We start from the raw sequence: 12,990 nt of genomic DNA, 5'->3' as shown, positions 1-12,990 counted from the left end.
GAGCTGTTATTAATAGACTTGGAACCTTTATGACTATTGGCCCCTGGCCAGAAAAATAGCAACAGCCCCCAACTGTCTGCTTTCCCTCAGCTGGTTAGGAAAATTAAGGGGAGCCCCATGCCATTTTTTGATTCATTTATTTAATGGGCACTATTCACAGATGGCGGGTGATGACTACAACTCTCATCAGCGCTGATTGCAGGGAGACCAGGTGATGATGATGAGAGTTGGATTCAGCACCTAGCACCTGGCAACAGCATAAACCATGCTGCTTTTCCCAGATGCCAGTACGTGTCACACTGATGGTGCACACGGATGGCACACTTATGGCACATGGACATTACACACGAGCACACAGACACATAGACATGGATAACATCATGACCGGTGAAAGGGGCCTAAGAGAAAGTGACCTTCCTCATCAAATGAGAATCCATCAGTGAGCTCACTGATTTATGGCCACTTACTACATTAATCGTGAATGTTCTGGGAAATGAAAACCCTGTAAAAGTCAAACAATGCAAAAATTGAAATGGAACCCAATTGTGAAAATGATTTTTCACCAAAAATATTTAATATAATACAGAAAAAAACTGTCCCCCTAAATGGACAAGCCCTCTAGCACTACACTTTTCTTGAATAAGTGACCCACAATTTTTTATTTTCATGATAATTTATTACTTTATTATCATCATAACATTTTTATTATTTATAATGCAGATATTTCTCTGTTATTAAGCAGATTTTAATGTATGCAGGGAGGCTATTGAAGTTTATTTGTCTTGAGGTTTTCATATCTTCACTTCTTTACACATTTCTTGTCCTGTTGACATTGTTGGACTGGTTTATATTGCACTAGAAAGAAGAGGAAAAAATATTGCAAATCATTGCACTATTTTAAATGTAATCCTATAAATAAAGTGTAGTATAAATTTTGCCAATTTAGCAAATTCTCTGGAACTATCTTCTATCTAAAGTGCTTTCTGTAAAACTGAATGGGGTTATTTCTGCTGTACAGAAATTAATTTCTGCCAACAGTATTCAGATAAATGGGAAAGTTCCACACATTTTTGCAACTGATATTAATATGTGTGAACTTCAACTATGTCATATGCCAACTTAGAATGGCTTTTTAGTCTTCCATTAATTGCCCCAAGTGGTAGAATATGCTATATTGCTCTATTTGACTACTTTCTAATGCAGATAAAAACAACAATAAAAATAATTAATTACCAAAATTGCTTAAGAAAAGAAGCAAAAAATATTTGTTCAATATTTTACCTTGAGGTGGAGGACACTTTGGTTCAGGGCACACAGGCACTGGCACACACACTAAAAAAATGTACATAGTGAAAGTTTCATTATTTTAATAGATTTTGTAGCTTAATCTCAAATAATTGGAATCATGCTTTTATCTATAAATATATATTCACAAATACTAATATAATGTGTTACCTTGAGGAGGAGGACACTTTGGTTCAGGGCACACTGGCACAGGCACACATACTGAAAAAAAATGAATATAAAAAACGTTTTCAGGATACAAATAGATTGTGTAGCTTTATTTCTAATAATAAGGATCAAAATGTGAATCCATAAGTATTTTTGACAGGTATTAATATTCTGTTTTACCTTGAGGAGAAGGGCATATTGGCTCAGGACACACTGGTTTGCAAGCTGAAATAGATAAGATAAATATTTCAGTCTGTTTGGAACAAAAACTCAGCACTGCTCATATTTTTAGTAGAATTGATGAAAAAACTAGAGACATGCATACTTTGAGTTTGAAAGGTAACTGTGCTTTCAAGAAACATTTCAGAATAAGGTGTCCTATATGTAAATGAGTAATAACAATCTCTGGCCATTATGTGAATTAATATGTGAATTATAGCCTATATTCTCATCAGTTTTCCCTTATGAAAGCTCTATCTTTAATTTGCAGTCATTTGATATATTGTGAAGCAGACCAGCTTCACTAATTTCTCCCACAGAAAGCGCAGGATAGAGGGGATTGCCTGACCTTCAATAATTTCTTAGCTTTCAGATAAAAACTGCAGCAATATGAGGACAATATACAGAGGAGCTGACCATTTTTTAACTGAATCAAATTCTGATGTGAGGTAAAATACTTATTATAGAGCACTGCAAAATGTTTTTCCATCTCCCTCTGTCTTTCCCTTCCCCGCTGTTCACTTCTCTTTCCCTCCTTCAATCTCCATTGATGATAATTATCTGAGGTCACATGACACATGCAGCCCATCTCTTCTGAGCAAGACAGACTTGAGTTGGTTTCTCACAGTAGATGGTAAGTTTAGAAGGCAGGATGGAGGGGAAAAAGTGTCTGATAAGTGGGGAAGGAAGATAATTTATCTCATAATATACATACATTTCTTAAATCGCATATACTATTGATTTATTCAAAGTTTAATCAATGTACACATCCTTTTAAAGCAACATATAAAAGCGTATCACCTAAAGTTCTAAGATTCTTCTGCCAGTGCCAACATAATAACAACATAAAATTATTAGAAACATTCTAATAATTAAAATGAAAAAAAGACCACAGGTGAGGCACTTACGATCTCGGCATTGCTGTTGGGGTGGTGGGCAAGGCTCTGGGCAGCATTTCTTCTGTTGTCCCTTCACTTCAGACATGATTCTCTTGAAGAGTTTGATAAGTCAGATGTAGGAAATAAGTTGAAGCAAATGGCTTTCCCAGTTGAATATTCAGTCTCTTCCAGCTCTGTGGCTTTTATATGTTTGAGAGGTATGAAAAAACAATTAGGAAATACCATTACTCGTTCATTCAATTATTCTGCAACTCTGTGTATCAGGTAATATCATATTTGTATTTCGTATTTTCTTTTCCTGAAAAACAAGGTGGAGTTTCTTGTATTTCCATTTGTCACACTTCCAGTGTTGAAATGTATTATCATTGTGAAAAGTATTTTAAGCATCTCACGAATAAGCACAGCATTTAATTACATTGCGATCTACAAATAAATGAGAAATATGTTATCTTTAGTGATGAGTGAGTGTGTTCTGATATTGTGTTTTCCGAGCATGCTCGGGTGTTATCCGAGTATCTTGGGCTTGCTCAAGTAATATATTCAAGGTTGCATGCTTCAAGTGCGGGATTGCTTAAAAAAACAGGCAATCCCGGCATGTGTTGCAGCTATCCAACAGCCTTGAAACACGCATCCTCGGGGACTTGAACATATTGCACGCCCGAGATACTCGAATAACACACGATCATGCTTGGATAACACGATATCCAAGCATGCTCCCTCAACATTAGTTATTTTACTAACCATTTCCTACACAGTTCTTTATCATATTGATAGTTAAAACAGTTGTCTGTCACTAAGAATATAATCACTCTTTCTCCAAAACTTGCCTCCTAGCACATCAACTGAATATGGGAATGGATTCATGTGCTAGTATTCTATAATTAGGGCAGATTGCTTGTGCCTTTTGGCTCATGGGCACTTCAAAAGTCCCTCTTTTTTTTCTAATCATATGCTAGAAAGATGAGCAAATCGCTTCAAGGTAAATCAAATTAGCATCACATTTACAAATAAAAAGGTAGTACAGCCAGCCTCCATTTCCATGAACTTTAGGAAATATTGCAGCAATTATAGAAAGGTGGAAAGATTTTTAAAAAATCTTACACTCAGCTATCCTTGGCTTGTTTTATTCTTGTGTCACCATTGGTCCTTCAATTGGCTTTTCTTTCTTTTGTGATTTATCTTCCATATTTGCATCAATGTCATGTATTCAGCCCCATTTAATTTCCTGGAGTGTATTGAATAGAAGGCCCATCAAGAAGTGTATGGGGACCTGGCACAATTACAGAAGAAAGACATTAAAAGACAGAAGTGATGATTGGAGGACTGGCTGCAGGGAGACAAGTAAGGGGAGACATGCAGGGAGCCAGTGGTTCTCTGCTCCACAATACTTTCCAGTTAAATGTGAGATGGCAGTGGCCCCACCAGGGCCCTCTCTCACCAAAGCCCACATAGATTTTACACAGTAGCTCAGAGAACAACTGGATACCATAAACCCACCAGGGTGCTTAGCCTGAGTGGATGACTGAGACCATATATTTGTTTCCTCAGCGCATGATCTGATATGGTTATTTGCAGGTGCGATGGAGAAGGACAAGTAGGCATACTCAGAGTACAGCAGATCGTAGTTGTTGATTACAATGATGATGGTGGTGGTGATTGCCCAAACATTGTACTAAAGTGGTAAGAAAAGAGGTGTATTGCCGTCACGTACTTCTTTGACTTTCTCAGCTGAGATTGAAATCTACCTGGGTGTAGGCTGGACACCACACAACTGAGGGAATTCGGTTGCACACAAAAAATGAATCAATTGTAGTCGAAAAACAGAGAAAAGAGGTAGCACTCACCATCTGGTAAAACATTCCTTTATTTAGTATGACATGGGTACAGCGGGAGAGGAGCGGATAACTTCTGTGGATGACAGCCATTTCACGCTAGCTGTGCTTCAATGGGTCCCAGGACCCGTGAGCAACTCACTCGTGCATGCTACAGCTAATGCTTCCTTATCATAAGCTGCTGTTCACACAGTCTCTCCAGCATATGCAAGGTGGAGTTCCACTTTGTACATACGTTGTATATGAGGCGATGAGCAGAAAGACAGAATTGGTGCTGCATCGCAGATAGACAAGCAGCAGGGTGAGAACGCCAGATGAGGAGACGGTGGAGAAAGCGGAGTAGGAGGAAGAGGCAAAAGAGAAGGCAACATGGACAGAGAAAAGGCTAGGGGCTGACTACAGGCTGCAGTAGCAGACAACTTTATGGCTAGAGATTGGCCTCGGTGATTTTGCACCCTGCTCCCTCTTTTGCTGTGCAGCTGTGGCAGCATGACCGCCACCACCATCTTCCTCCAACCTATTAACGCGGATGACTTTTACGCCATGTGAAGTCAAGGACCTCATCATCCCCCATTGCATCATCTCCAGCCTGTTTTTAATTCTGCTTCTCTACTAATCCGCTTCTATCTTCACAACTCTTCCACGTCTCCCCACTACAAATCCCTTTATTTTCTCCAAATTCCACAATATATTTACTTCAAGCTACTAGCACTGACCTACAAAGGCCTCCACAACCTGTCTTCCCCAAATAACTTTGAACCAATCTGACAATATCTTCCACCTTTTAATCTCTGGTCCTCCCAATACCTCCGTCTTTCATTCACAATTATATATTCCTCATCCAAATGCCTGCAAGACTTCTCCCGAGTATCCCCCATCCTCTATAATTCTGTGGCATAACAAGTCTGATTATCACCTACATTAGGAGGTTTTAGGAGAAACTTGTAACCTTTATTTTCAGAACAGATTAAAGCCTAAAATGACCCCATTGCCACCTCACCAATACCACAGCTGCTGCCACTCCGAACCTACTGTTTACTTCCCCATTATCCTGTAGTATGTAAGCCCACAAGTGTAAGGTCCCCTTCCCTCTGTACCTGTCTGTGACTATTAGTTTGTTCATTGTAATTTCTATTTGAGTTTTGTATGTAAACTCTCCTCATGTACAGCACCATGGAATCAATGGTGCTCTAAAAAATCTATATATATAATTGTCTAAGGTCCACTTCCATCTGTCTGTTTTCCACTTCCGTCTGTTTGTCTGTCATGGAAATCCCACGTTGCTGATTGGTCGCGGCCGGCTGAGTGCGACCAATCAGCGAAAGTCACAGTCTGGCCGCGAATTGGCCCCTCCCTACTCCCCTCCAGTCAGTGCCCCCTCCATAGTCCCCTACAGTCCGCGCCCACATAGAGTTTTAGCAGTCCGTTAAATGGACTGCATTACACCGCTGCATAATGCAGTGTAACGCAGTCCGTTAACGCTGCCATTAACCCTGTAAGTGTGACCAACTTTTTACTATTGATGCGGCCTATGCAGCATCAATAGTAAAAACATATAATGTTAAAAATAATAAAAAACATTTTATTCTCACCTTTCGGCATCCGCGGCAGCCTATCCTGCTCCTCGTGATGCTCCGGTCCCAAGAATGCGTTGCGGCAACGACCCGTGATGATATAGTGGTCTCGCGAGACCGCTACATCATCAAGGGTTATTGCTGCAAGGCATTACTGGGAATGGAGCATCGCGACGAAGATTGCTAAAGGCCTGGGCTGGATCCAGGGGCTGCCGGAAGGTGAGAATATAACTATTTTTTATTTTAATTCTTTTTTTTAACAGCGATATGGTGCCCACATTGCTATATACTATGTGGGCTGTGTTATGTACTGGTGGGCTGTGTTACATACTGAGTGGGCTGTGTTATATACTGCATTGGCTGTGTTATATACTATGTCGCTGTGCTCTATACTATGTGGGCTGTGCTATATACTACATGGCTGTGCTATATACTACATGGCTGTGTTATACACTATGTGGGCTGTGTTATATACTGCGTGGGGTGTGATATATACTACGTGGGCTGTGCTATATACTATGTGGGCTGTGTTATATACTTTGTGGGCTGTGTTATATACTGTGTGGGCTGTGCTATATACTACGTGGGCTGTGTTATATACTGCGTGGGCTGTGGTATATACTACGTGGCTCTGCAATATACTATGTGGCTGTGCTATATACTATGTGGCTGTGTTACATACTATGTAGCTGTGCTATATACTATGTGCCTGTGCTATATACTACGTGGCTGTGCTATATGCTATGTGCCTGTGCTATTTACTACGTGGCTGTGCTATATACTACATGGCTGCTATATACTATTTGGCTGTGCTATATACTACGTGGGCTGTGTTATATGCTACGTGGGCTGTGTTATATGCTACGTGAGCTGTGAGACTCTTTTGCCCGGGGCCCTCAAAAAATTGCAGCTGGCCATGGCTTCACTGATTGGTCACGGCCGGCTGGCCGCGAACAATCAGCGACAGGTGCAGTCCGGCCACGAATTGCAGCGAGATTTGAACCACGCTTCACTAATTGGTCGCTCCCAGCCAGCCGAATCCTGTGTATTCATTGCATTATTCTGAAATCTTCATAAATAAACTACATAGATATTCTAGAATACCCGATGTGTTAGAATCGGGCCACCATCTAGTTAGTAATAATAATCCATCGCATGATGCTCCACCCAGTCCTCACTATTGCCCTCATTGCTGGTCTACACATAGCAGAAAGCTGCAGCACTTTTGCACCCGTGTTTCAATAAAATCATCATCAGAGATGTACTACGGTGGTTGACCGTTTTGCACTGCCCCTCCCACATACTCATCCTCCAACAGAACATCCAGTTAGGCATCAGTGCACTCAATCTCTTCCACTTGTGCTTACAGGCTCAAGTGAATGGCCCCATAACCACAGCCAGCAGAGTCATCAAAAAGCAGAAGTGACTGCCGCATAACTTGTGGCTCAGACTGCTTTCCTGATTTGCAAGGGGTGCGGTGGAAGCCGTACCAATGGGTCACTGTACAAAATCTACGCTATCAGCAGTGGACCGAGAGGAAGGCAAAGTGAAGGCTGAAGGCAGTCTCAACTAACCCACCTAAAACCACTTCTACTTGTTCTGGCCTCACTACTAATCCAACTATACTCGGCCCTACAAATTACAAAAGGTGTTTCTTTTGGGCACGTAGCAGGAACAGATCAACCTTGTGCTCTCTCTCCGTGCAGCAGCTGCACCACCACCAGCCGTAACACTGCCTCATCTCCTATTTGATGATCTCCTCATTATTTTCATCCCAAAAAAGTGCAGAGCATTATACGACCTGTATAGAGAGTGAGTGGCCAGCAGATAATTACACTGTGAAAATAAAGAGTGAACTTGCACTAAGATAGTTGGAGCAGGAAACTACCTTAGTGCAAGTCTACTCTTTATTATTATATTATTTATTTCAGCGACAAGTGGATTATCGGAATGCTTGCTGCAGGTTCAGGAGGGTAATAATGCTGCGCTACGTGGTTTTATTTATTTTTATTTCTGTATATGATCATTATACTGCCTGTTTTTACTGCTCACAAAAAAAGAGTGTTGGCTATCTCCTCCTCATATGCCTATTTCACCTACACCACTACCTCCACCTCTTCCACCTACTCCAGAATTGGTTCCTCAATCTCTTATAGCCCGATATCTTCTGATTACAAAAGCTAACTTCATATTTTTCAAGAAATAAATTTGAAAAAGTTGCTCTGTGTAATATCTTCCTTAGCATCTGGGATGCTTTTGGTTAGGGAACAGAGGAGGAAAACCAAAACAGGTTTTATTGAATAGAAATTCCACCATAGTCAAAAAGACTAATGCAACACCTGCCAGAAATATTGGTGAAGCATGAGCGTATCTCCAATTTCACAATTTAAGCAGGTGTGCCAAAGCAGATCAGAACTGTTAATCAGTTCAATTTACTCTTTATTTCAGTAAAGCATTTTATGTCCATTCTTTTTCACCACTGTTGTTATGCTGAGACTCTGCATAAAAAGTACGTGACTGATTAAAGGTTAAAATGGATTAGTCAGACTATGTGTCATTTTTTTAGTATTTTCTCTATCTTTCTACATACTATTGCTTCTCATACTAAGGATGTTCTAATACATTGTTAATACGTAGAGGAAGTAATATTGCATTTTCAACATTGCAGACATGAAATACTGAAATACAAAAGGCACCACCCTGCTTTTATGGTGAAACAAATGAAATGCAAATATAGTGTTACACAATGATTGGGGCCATGAAAATACTGGCAATAAAATTTCTAAAATTACTTGGGTTTTTTAATAACACAGACACTGCGAGGCGGGATCTCGGCCAGCGCGGCCGCACAGGCGCAGTCAGCCTGACACCAAATGATGTCAGAAGAGGGGCAGCGCTGAGTGTGCCTGGCCAAGGGATAACATAACAGCGCAGGATTCGGGACAGAATCAAACAACGCTGAGGAGCCGGTGCACGGCGCCAAGGGGGTAAGTACGACGGCTGTGCTGCGTCACATTACGAAGGAAAGTCCCACCTCAGGGACGGTTTTACGGTATCAATGGACACATTTTATAAGTGTTAAGTTCTGCGTGTGCAAGGAGCTAAACAAAAATAGCTACCTTTTCCTTGTGCAGCATTACTGCTGCACAAGGTGGCTCTTTCAGTAACAAACGCCTTGTGGGGGGGGGACAGGTTCCCTTACATTTCAGTTGTTGTGTCAGCGTGGCGGTCGCAGGACACATTGCCGGCTACACAGCTGGGGATCAGCTGACGTTACTGACACCCAATAACACTGGGTCGTATGTTTTGACTGTGCAGACCGCACTTCTGATCCTCAACTGGCGGTGTTGGAGCCCAGGAATTAAAGTTCAGGTGGTAGAAAGATGAACACAACAGGAGACCTGGATACTGTAGACAGTCACCTAATTATTTAATCAGGAAGAGGAGTGGCAAATTCCTGCGAGATCCAGGCCTGGTTCATTTTCAGGAAAGTAAGCCGGTCAACGTTATCGGAGGATAGTCGCATGCGACGGTCAGTTAGTACACCACCTGCAGCACTAAAGACGCGTTCCGATAATACACTAGCCGCAGGGCAAGCCAGCACCTCCAATGCATACTGGCTTAGCTCTGGCCATGTATCCAGCTTTGAGACCCAAAACTTGAAAGGGGAAGAGCCGTCTGGGAGTACAGCAAGAGGGCAAGACGTAGTCTGTCACCATCTGACGGAACCGTTGCCTCCTGCTGACTGGAGCAATCTGTGATGGTGTAGACTTTTGTGGCGGGCACACAAAACTGTGCCACATTTGGGCCATACTGGTCTTGCCTTGGGCAGAGGCACTGCTTCTGCTCCCTCTTTGTTCAGAGCCTCCTCCACTGCCTGGACGCACTGAGCTGCTTTGTAATGCACTAGCAGCACTTCTCTCAGTTGGAATGGAGAAGATGATGGAATTCATCAGTGTGTCTTGGTACTCCCGCATTTTTCGCTCCCGGTTCAACGGTGTGATGAGGCTTTCTACATTGTCCCGGTAGCGAGGATCGAGGAGGGTGAACACCCAATAATCAGACATGTTGAGAATGTGGGCGATGCGGCGGTCGTTTCTCAGGCACTGCAGCATGTAATCCACCATGTGCTGCAGACTGCCAACTGGCCAAGAAACGCTGTCCCCTGCTTGAGGCGTGATCTCTGCCCGCTCGTCATCACCCCACCCTCGCTGTACCCACTGACTACTGGACAATTGTGTAACTCCCTCCTCTGGACGGATGTCATCCTCCTCCATTGACTCCTCCTCATCCTCCTCACAAAGTGTCCCCTGCCTACGCATTTGTGAGGAACCACGTGGCGCTGACTGTCCAGAAGATGATGGAAATGGTGAATCCTCATCCTCCACCTCTTCCACAACATCATCCCTTAGTGCTTGCAGTGATTTTTCAAGCAGGCAGATAAGGGGGACAGTCATGCTGACTAGTGCATCATCTGCACTCGCCATCCGCGTGGAATAATCGAAGGAACGCAAAACCTGGCAGATGTCCTTCATAGTGGCCCACTCTGTGGTTGTGAAGTCTGAACGGCGCGGAGTGCGACTTCTTTGCGACTGATGCAGCTGGTACTCCATTACTGCTTGCTGCTGCTCACGCAACCGCTCCAACATATGTCTCATGGAATTCCACCTGGTAGGTAGGTCACATATGATGCGATGTTCCGGAAGGCGGAATCGGCGCTGCAGAGCCGCAATGCGCGATTTTTCCGTGCTGGAATGCCGCAAGTGAGCACACTCTAGGTGGACCTTGTGCAGCAGTGCATCAAGATCTGGATAGTCCCTCAAAAAAACTCTGCATGACCAAATTGAGCACATGTGCCAGACATGGGATGTGAGTGAGGTTGCCGAGGCCCAGAGCTGCCACCAGATTTCGGCCATTATCACACACTAACATGCCTGGCTGGAGATTCGCTGCCACAAACCACACATCGCTCTCCTGCTTGATGGCATTCCAGAGCTCCTGCGCTGTGTGGCTTCGATTCCCCAAAGAAATTAATTTCAAGACGGCCTGTTGACGTTTGGCCACAGCTGTGCTCATGTCGGTCGTAACAGGTAAACGTTCACGGGTCCATGTGGAGGTGGACTGTGACGGCTCCTGCAGCAATGATTCTGAGGAACTGGTGTAAGAGGAGGAGTCAATGCATACAGACTGGATTCCTGCAATCCTTGGAGTGGGCAGGACACGTCCTGCACCACTCACACGATCTGTACCCGGCTCAACAACATTAACCCAATGGGCAGTGAGGGAAAGGTATCGCCCCTGTCCATGTTGACTGGTCCACGCATCGGTGGTGAGGTGGACCTTGCTACTGATGGCGTTCAGTAGCGCGTGTTTTATGTGTCCCTCCACATGCTTGTGCAGGGCAGGGATGGCTTGCCTGCTGAAATAAAAGTGGCTGGGCACATTGTACTGTGGGCCTGCCAATGACATCAAGTCATGGAAGCTGTCAGTCTCCACCAGCCTGAATGACAGCATTTCCAGTGACAGAAGTTTGGCAATGCCTGCAGTCAGAGCCTGTGCTGGTGGGTGGTTTGACGAGAAAGGCCGCCTTTTCTCCCATGCCTGTACTACCGATGGCTGTAGACTGGGCTGGGAGTGTGAGGATGACTGGGAACGTGGTGCTGCGGGTGGAATTACAGTGGGTCTCTGGACAACAGGGCCAGAGGTTCTTCCATGGCGATCCTGGGAGGAAGCCGAACCAGCTGCGTGTGAGCTGGAGGAAGAGGCAACACGAGCTGAAGAGGTGGTAGCTGCCGCTGTTGGTTGGCCTAGCTCTTCAGTGTGTTTTTGTAACTCCGCCGCGTGCCTGGTCTGCACATGTTTCCACATGTTGGAGGTATTGAGGTTGCTGACATTTCTCCCTCTTTTGACTTTGTGATGACACACCTTGCATTTGACATAGCATATGTCATCTGCAACTGTGTCAAAAAAGGACCAGGCTCTGCAAGTCTTGGGAGCGCCCTTTTTGGCTTTTGGAAGAGACATGCTCCTAACGGGTGCCAAAGTGGAGGCTACAGGATCCGCAGTCTTCCCCCTCCCTCAGCCTCTTTGGCCCATTCGGGGAATCTCTTCCTCAGAGCTGCTCCCACCACCTTCCTGTCCCTCACGCCACGATGGGTCAAGGACCTCATCATCTACACTACCCTCTGCCACCTCCTGGGTAGTCTCAGCAGCAGAGCATGCACCAGAAAGTCACACCTGAGTGACATCAGCGGATGCGTCCTGCGATGTGGTGACCGGAGGCACTGGCCCACTCGCCTCTTCAGACTCAGAGAGAAAAAGCTGTTGGGCATCACTGCACACTGCCTCTTCTTCCATTTCTCCAATGCTGCTTGGCTAGCCCCCTGTTTCCAAGCCAAGAGATTCAGAGAACAGAAGTAGAGACGGCTCCTTTCCTGGGCTCTCTGTCTTCCTGGGCAATTTGGCAGGTGGTGAAGAGACAGATGGGTGCTCTCCAGTGCTCTGTGTCTGAGAGGATGTGGCACTAATTGAAGTCGATGCGTTAGCTGCCATCCATCCGACAACGGCTTCAATTTGTTCTTCATGCAGCAGCGGTGTACGGCGCTCTACGACAAAGCTGCGCATGAAGAACTGTTCCCTGCTGAAACTGGGTGATGATGAGTCACCGGTGCCCGCAGCAGGCACAGAATCCCCATGTCCTCTCCCTGCTCCGCTCCCACGCCCACGTGCCTTACTCCCTGCCTTCTTCATCTTGGTTGACTGATAAAGATAAGCAGAAAAGTACTAACGGCTTTGTGTGCTTATTCCTGAACAGCTCCTAACAGGTATAAGAAACACTAATTTTCTAAAGTGTGGACTAGACTTTAAAATGAGCTAATGTGGCCTACACAACTGTAAAGTGGTGTGTTTGGCAAACTTTATTATTTATTTATTTTGTGGGGGCTGAACTGACAACAGGGCGAGCTGCACTCACACAGAGACCGTGCAGACAGCCGTAAACGGCGCTGCAAGGCC

At 44.4% G+C, this 12,990-nt stretch overlaps 1 long non-coding RNA gene across 1 annotated transcript; it reads right to left on the bottom strand.

Moving 5' to 3' along the window:
- Positions 1-654: 654 nt before the first annotated feature.
- Positions 655-2,736, bottom strand: LOC143768528 (uncharacterized). The gene is made up of 5 exons (XR_013213925.1): positions 2,580-2,736; positions 1,633-1,677; positions 1,456-1,506; positions 1,282-1,332; positions 655-855 (listed from the first exon to the last, which is right to left on the bottom strand). It is a non-coding gene; the product is annotated as an uncharacterized LOC143768528 (long non-coding RNA).
- Between the last annotated feature and the right edge of the window lie 10,254 nt (positions 2,737-12,990).

Source organism: Ranitomeya variabilis, chromosome 4, assembly GCF_051348905.1.
Source record: "Ranitomeya variabilis isolate aRanVar5 chromosome 4, aRanVar5.hap1, whole genome shotgun sequence".
Taxonomy (NCBI): domain Eukaryota; kingdom Metazoa; phylum Chordata; class Amphibia; order Anura; family Dendrobatidae; genus Ranitomeya; species Ranitomeya variabilis.
The sequence above is the reverse complement of the archived record's forward strand: the minus strand, read 5'-3'. Positions and strand labels throughout refer to the sequence as shown.